The sequence below is a fragment of the Lissotriton helveticus genome, chromosome 1_1 (assembly GCF_964261635.1).
Source record: "Lissotriton helveticus chromosome 1_1, aLisHel1.1, whole genome shotgun sequence".
Taxonomy (NCBI): domain Eukaryota; kingdom Metazoa; phylum Chordata; class Amphibia; order Caudata; family Salamandridae; genus Lissotriton; species Lissotriton helveticus.
In genome coordinates this window covers 493,617,283-493,625,396 of record NC_136057.1, presented here as the reverse complement: position 1 = coordinate 493,625,396, position 8,114 = coordinate 493,617,283, and positions in this window count along the sequence as shown.

The window sequence follows — 8,114 nt, the reverse complement described above, 5'->3', positions numbered from 1 at the left end:
TTGCAACTACTGTAACAGCAGGATTTTATGGCGTCCCTAGACATACAGGACGCTTACTTCCATATCCCAATTCACAGGAATCACAAAAAGGTACTTGCAGTCTGCAGTAGCGGGCAGACACTTGCAGTTTCGCGTTCTGCACTTCGGGCTCAAGTCTGCACCGCGCATATTCACGAAGTGTCGTAGCCTGGTGGCGGCATATCTCAGACAGTGCCATCACCAAGTCTTTCCGTATCTGCATGACTGGCTGGTCAGGGCTCCATCCTTAGAAGACGCGTCCAGGTCTTCCAACGCCTGTTTAAAGCTTTTCGATTGCTAGGATCTCACCCTCAATCAGGAAAAATCGGTCTTACAACCTTCTCAGTGCATCAGTTTACTAGGTGCAACCCTGGACACACGGTCAGCAAAAGCTTTCCCATCCAGAGAGAGGATGTACAAGCCCCTTGCACTAGCTGCTATAGTAGCCTCAAAGAAAGTCTTGACAGTCCGTCTCTTCAAATCCCTCCTGGGGATGATGTCAGCGTGTATCCTCTTGATTCCTCACTGTCGACTACGAATGAGGAATCTACAGGAGGCGCTCTCGAAGCAGTGGGTCCAATGCACAGGGTCATTCGACGACCACATAAAAGTGAATCCTCAGATGGTCGGAGCCCTGCAATGGTGGATGTCATCTCAAGGCTTGTCATTCCTGCTTCCGGCTGCTCCTCATGTTGTCACAACAGGCGCTTCCTTGGAAGGCTGGGGAGCTTTTCTGCAAGACCTACAGATAAGCGGGTAGTGGTCTCCTATGGAGAAGAAACTACATATCAATCTGCTCGAACTGCGGGCGGTCTTCCTGGCCCTTCAAGCTTTCCTGCCAAGAATAAAACATTCCCTGGTGCTCATCCGGACAGACAACACCACGACTAAGCACTACCTCAACAAAGAGGGAGGGACACGCTCGCTGACACACTCTCGCGAGTTGCAAAAAATAATCTGGAATTGGCCCATACTCCACAATATAACCCTAAGAGCGGAATATGTCCCAGGCACGGACAATGTGCTCACCGACGTGTTGAGCAGGCAGAAAACATCGTCACACGAGTGGGAGCTAGATCAACAAATTATCGACCAGATCTTCTCCAGATGGGGCACGCCGCAAATCGATCTATTTGCGACGACAATGAACGCCAAATGCCCACACTTCGCAAGTTGGCATCCCCAGTCAGGGTCTCTAGGGAATGCATCTTCCATCGCATGGCGCAACGTCGTTGCGTACGCCTTTCCGCCATTCCCGATGCTTCCCAGAGTCCTCCGGAAACTTTAGGTGGAGCATTGTACTCTAATTTTAATAGCCCCAACTTGGCCGAGGCAACATTGGTTCACAGAGCTCCACCGTCTATCCCTGGAGCCGCCGGTCCACCTGCGGCAGTATCTATCTCTGCTTACAATGAACAACAATAAAGTTCAACATCCGGATCTGAAGTCTCTCAGGTTAGTCGCCTGAGTTCAGAGAGTTCCACAATCTGAATATTCCACAAGACTGTAGACATTCTTGCCAGAGCAAGGGCGGATAGCACGACCAAGACGTATTCCCAGATCACGCAATTCGGCCTTTCTTCACATCACCGGAGCAAATATTTCCTTATCTATTACATCTGGCACAGTCGGGCCTAGCCCACTCCTCCATTAAAGTACACTTAGCAGCAATATCTCGTTATAAAGAACTTCAACGAGTCCATCGCTCTGGTCAAGCGGGTTTATTAAGCAATTTCTAAAATGATTATACAGATCTTTCCCGCCAGTAAGGATGTTGCCACCTGCCTGGCATCTCAACGTGGTTTTTAACCAGCTCATGAAACATCCGCTCAAACCAGTACACAGAGTTGACCTAAAGTATGCCTCGTGGAAATCAGCACTCCTCCTGGCGCTCACATCTGCAAGGGGGGGCCAGTGAGCTACAGGCGTTTTCAATCCAGGATCTTTTTCTACAGTTTAATAACGACAGAGTAATCCTGAGAACCAATCCTAGGTTTATCTCAAAAGTCCCGTCTGACTTCCACCTAAATGAACCTGTGGTTCTGTGTTCCTTCTTTCCGAACCCAAGATCGCCAGCTGAGAGATCGCTGCTTTCTTTGGATCTCAAGCGATGCTTGAAGTTTACACGGACAAAACGAAAACATTCAGGAAATCTAACCACCTATTCGTAGCTTACAGCAGACCTAGGAAAGGTCTACCGTTTGCCAAGCAGAGCATCTCCAGATGGATTTCTGCAGCCATTGCTTTCTGTCATGACCAAGCTGGACAGCCATTGCATTCCAAAGTGAGAGCGCACTCCACGAGAGCCATGTCCACTTCTTTAGCTCTCTTTGCAGGGGTGCCAGTCATTGACATTTGCAGGGCGGCAACATGGAAGTCGCCGCATACCTGCACTAGGCACTACTGCCTGGATACGGAGCTGATGAATGATGCAGCAGTGAGACAATCAGTGTTTACGTCATCCTTTCAGTAAGGTGAGCCTTCCTCCGTCCCTCCATCCTACTCTGGTGTGCACATTTCTTTAGTAATACTTATTGTGGAGGTCTAATGATGGTTCATGCTCGCCTGATGTGTCTTATCTAAGGACTTGTATATGCTGTTCCATCAGAAATGTGCACTCTGCATTGCTTGCAACTCTGATTCAGGCATGTGAATCTATGAAAGACACCCATAATACTGGATAAGAAATGCGTTACTTACCTGTAACTGCAGTTATCCAGTATTGGTGTCTTTCATAGATTCACATGCAACCTTCCCGCCTCCCCTGGAAGGACTCACCTAACTCTCTCAGTGTCACGCCTACTTAGCTTAGTGCGTACGAAAATCTGAGGGACTGAGGCTCCTGCCAGGAAGGTTCTAGAGGGAGGTGATAGCTGATTGGCTCTTCTCTAGAGTTTGGTCCTTTTTACAAAAGGACATGGATAGGTTACTAAGGTGAGGCCTTTAGGCCTACTATTCTCTATGTATGTCTATAAGACATTACTTTTCTATGTACCGGAGACTCCCGTCTCGACGACGGGGAATGATTCAGGCATGTGAATCTATAAAAGACACCAATACTGGATAACTGCAGTTACAGGTAAGTAACGCATTTCATATCAGGTGCCCTCCTTTAAACAGCGCCTCCTTGGCTCAAACCTTTCAACGTAGACCTAAGAATGCAGGTGCCTCCAACAAGGGTTTTCCTCAGTTGCTTGTCACCAAAATGATGTTATGTTATGTTAAATTTTTATTTATACAGCGCACGTACGCCCATGGGCTTCTTGGCGCTACTAGAACTTTTGGAAACCATAACACAACACAGAATGACCAAAGAGAGAAAGCCAGTCTACGGGTATGCCTGTCTAAATAGCAGGGTCTTAAAGGCATGTCTGAATGTAAGCAAATTGTCACTGTGTCTCAGAGAAGAAGGCAAGGAGTTCCATAAGGATGCAGCCAAATACTGGAAGGAGCTTCCCCCTTGGCGTTTCCTCTTGACAGAGGAGATAGTCAGCAGATTTTTGTGCGCAGATCTGAGATTACGTGACGGATTATGTCTACACAACATGTTGATGATGAATTTCGGGCCTTTCCCTTGTAAGGCCTTAAATATAATGCAGCCCGGTTTAAATATGGCCCTTTGATCTATAGGTAGCCAATGGAGTTCGGCCATTCCAGATCTGATAGAGTGCCATTTAGGTAAATTAAGGATGAGTCTAGCAGCCTGGTTTTGAACGTATTGAAGCCTCTTCAATTGGCCTACAGGAAGACCCAGATAAAGACTGTTGGAATAGTCGAGACGAGATAAGACTAGGGCAGTCACTGCTAGAATAAGGGCAGAATGAGTCAGCACATGGGAGATTTTCTTAATCTTCCGTAGCTGGAAGAAGCTGGAAGATACGACCATTCCAATCTGAGCTTTAAGGGATAAATCGCTACAGAGGGTGACCCCGAGGCTCTTAACAGTATTGGATTTGGTCGGAGGGACTCCCAGGTCAGAAGGCCAGAAGTGTGGGCCCCAGCTGATTTCGCTTTTCCCAGGCAGGACCAACTCTGTCTTGCCTGGGTTAAGCTTCAGGTGATTTAGGTTCATCCATCTTTGGATATGGCACATGACCTGTTGGAATTCTGATACTGCCTCAGGGGAGTTCAGAGGGAACACCAATTGCAGGTCATCGGCGTAGTTAAAAATTTTGACCTTGTAATCTCTTAATGAGTAAAGCAGGGGGCGCAAATACAAATTAAAAAGAAGCGGGGATAGGGACGAGCCCTGAGGCACACCACACGTAGAGATTCTCTTGGGGGCTGTGTAAGTTCCCAGTCTTACTGCTTGGGTACGGTTTGAGATGAAGGACCTCAACCAGCCAAGGGCGGGCCCCCTAAGGCCGGCCTGCTCGACACGGTTGACCAAGATGACATGGTCCACCGTGTCGAACGCGGCCGACAAGTCCAGCAGTACGAGTGCCTGGTGAATGTCCCTGTCTGCGTTGGAGTACAAGGTGTTCTGGACTGCTAGAATCACCGTCTCTGTGGAATGGCAGGGACGAAACCCTGCCTGATTGGGTTCTAGATTGTCTGTACCCTCAATGAACTTTGATAAGCAGCTCGAGACATATGCCTCCAGTATTTTTGACAAAAAAGGCAGCAGAGAAATAGGTCTGTAGCTGGAGGGGTTGAAGAGGTCCAGTCCGGGTTTCTTAATCAAGGGGATTAGGAGAGCTTTCTTAAAGTTACTTGGCACCGCCCCTTGTTCCAGAGATTTATTTAAAAGCGGAAGGATGCTATGAGGAATAGCCTGTGCTACCGCCTTCATGATATAGGGCGGACAAATGTCATCTGGAGACCCTGATTTGACCCTGACCATCAATTCGGACAATGTTTTGGTGTCGATAGGAGGAAAGGCGTCAAGAGTGGATTTATTATAGAATGTGTCTTCCATGGATGGTGCATTAGGAGGGATAGTGATGATCTGTTTTATGGTCGCTATTTTCTCAAGAAAGAAGTCGTTCATAGAGTCACATAGTGCCTGCGTGGGTGCTATAGAAGGGGCAGTCCGGTTGTCGTCACAGAGCTCATTTACGATATTGAATATGTCTTTGGACTGATTCGTAGAGTTCAGGATCTTAGCAGAGAAGTAATTGGTCTTATGTAGGAGCAGAGTTTTTTGGTAAAGCTTCCTCGCAGAACAGTATATTTCTCTGTCTTGAGGCGAATAGTTTGCCCTCCACTTTCTTTCCTTCTGTCTGATCCCTAGTTTTAGTAATTTAAGTTCTGAAGTGAACCATTTGTGTGCATCTTTCCCTCGTATATTAGGAAACTTCACTGTAGGGGCATGGAGGTCAGCGGCTTGAAGTAGCCACTTAGATAGCAAAGTTTCGTTAGGTTCTACATCCTCAGCCATTAAGGGGAGGGTAGTAGTAAGTGTTTCTAAGAATCCCGGAAGATCCATGGATTTCCATTTGCGAAACTCCTTGGCTGTTGGTGGTCTTGCTTTAGTCATACCTCCTATGCTAAGTGAGAAGTAAATGAAATGATGGTCTGACCAGGGAGCAATGGAGAGTGAGTGAAGCGGCAGGTTATGTGACCAAATTTGGTCTAAACTGTGACCTTTCTGATGAGTGGGAAGGTGGATATGCTGGGTCAGGTTCAAATCTTCCAGTAGAACTTTGAGCTCGAAAATTGAAGTGAAGTTGACACCAACACTCACGATGTAAACAAGAAGAGGTTTATTGTGACACAGTAGTGTTAGAAATGGGGCCTACAGTTGGCAGTTGTTTGCAACCTGTCCAAGAAGGAACCCTCACTCTGGTCAGGGTAAGCAAGGCCCACAGCTAAGATAAACCGTTGTTCCCTCCATGGTTCCTTAGCATGAGCTGTCCGGCTTATTTCGGAGGCAACGTGTTGACAATTTGTACACACACACACAGTAACACAGGGAAAACACAACAAAAGGAGTCTACACCAGTTTAGATTTAGAAAAATATCCAATATTTATCTGGATAGAACAAGAACATAAGAACAAAATAACAACATACACAAGGACTAATATCACTTTTGAAAGATTAAGCAAGTTTAGACCATAGAAATCAACGGATGCGTTTGTTTTAGCACAAAGTAACTCAGATTTGTCAAAAATCAAAGATGTTGACAGGCAAATGGGAGGCGAGGCGCTGTGAGAACAAAGCAATTCGCCGGTTCCTTACTTCACAGGCGAGGTGATGCGTGTGTTCCTTACTGACATGGGAGGTGATGTGTCAGTTCCTGGGCACGCAGCCTCGGTGTCGATGGAAAATCAGTGTCGAGGGGCGATACTTCGAAACTTCAGATCCACTGTGTGGATGTGGCAGCATCGATGCAGGTGCTGCGTGGATTTCACAGCCATGAAGCAGGCGATGCGTCAATTTTTCAGCTGCGAGCTGGTCGGTATTTCTCCAATATTGTGAGTCATTGTGGACATTGCCGGCCTTTGCTTTGGTTGATGTTTTCTTCAGGTGGAGGGGATCCTGTGGGGTACATGTGGGCTGCCGATCTTATTGGCCACAGTTCTTATATGTGATTGGTGCACACGTTCTGCTACTGGCTTATTTGCTATGAAGGCATCCAGTTTGTTCCCTTGCGCTCTCCTGCCTGTGCTTTTTTATTGGAAGTGTCCTATTCAAACATTGTTTATGAGGAATTGGGTTAAAAGAGTTTATGAATCTGCCGAGTGTGGTCACTCCTGGTATTATTATTGTGTACCAATATGCATGTAAGCAGTTCTCTTTACACTATGGGAAAAAAATGGGAAGATTAATTTTTTACTCTAGGAAGCAACATTATGATGAGTCTATTGAGGATTAGGTTTCCAACCTTAGGTCCCTTGCTGTAACGCAGCCATAGACAATGCTAAAGCGATTGATCATTCAGAAAAGTTTGTACAGGAAATTCGAGATACTGAAAAGCGTGAAGTCCATGTTGTATCCAAAGATGGGGATAAATCAAATAAACTTCCTGTGCTAAAAAATTAGTTATTGCATTAAGTTGGGGTGAAAAACAAATGGCAAAGCTGGAAGGGAAAAGAGGGATAATGCTATGTTACATTGGTAGTAATGTGCATTTGCGCAAGTCTAAGATGTGTCCTGCAATGGATAAGGTGTATTCCAAGGACAACAAGAAGGGACATTTTGGTAGAGTATATAGATCTGTGCTTGACTGTTGTGCAAAGTTGTGATACTTGTGATTCTCTTTATGACCATTGTGTTCAGGATATCAACACTGTTTTGAATATTAATGGATGCACATATACAATTAAATGTTTGTCATGCAACACTGCAGTAAATGGTGGAAGTATTCTGGTCTCAGTGGACTTGTGTATTGTATTGTAGTATTGTATGTATACTTGTATAGCGCGGTCCTGTCACCCCAAGGGCATCCTGGCGCTTGAAATCAACGTTAACACCACATACGCTGCTCAGACAACACTGGGGAAAAGATGGGTTTTCAGGGCTTTTCTAAACGGGAAGAAGTCCCTTTGGCTTCTTAGGGACAGTGGCAGGGAGTTCCAGAGCTTGGCCGCTGCGACACTGAATGAACGGCCACCCATCCTCACTCTCTGGAATCTCGGTACCACAAGCAGATGAACCGAAGAGGAGCGTAAGGACCGCGGAGGAGAGTACCAAACAAACATATTCTGCAATGGAACCGGGCCTTGTCCATGCACCGCCCTAAACACTAAACATGCAGCCTTGTAACAGACGCGTAGGTGCAGAGGCAGCCAGTGTAGATCTCGTAGGGCTGCTACTGAAGAGCTATGATTAGGGCGGGAAAGAGCCAGCTTGGCGGCCAAGTTCTGCACCCGTTGCAACTTCCCCAGCAGTGTTTTTGGAGCCTCCAGAAGTAGCGCATTACAATAGTCAAGACGACTCAAGATGGTGCCGCGCACTACTTCAGGCCTGGCCTGCTCGGGGAGAAGGGGCAGAACTTTACGCAGCATACGTAGCAGCATCATGCACGAGGATGTGGTCTTGTTCACGTACATATCCAGCTGCAAGTTGGGACCGAAAATCACCCCCAGGTTGCGTGCCGACTCAGCAGCTGACACAATCTCGGGGAAGGTCGGGGGCCAGAAGTTCTCCGGG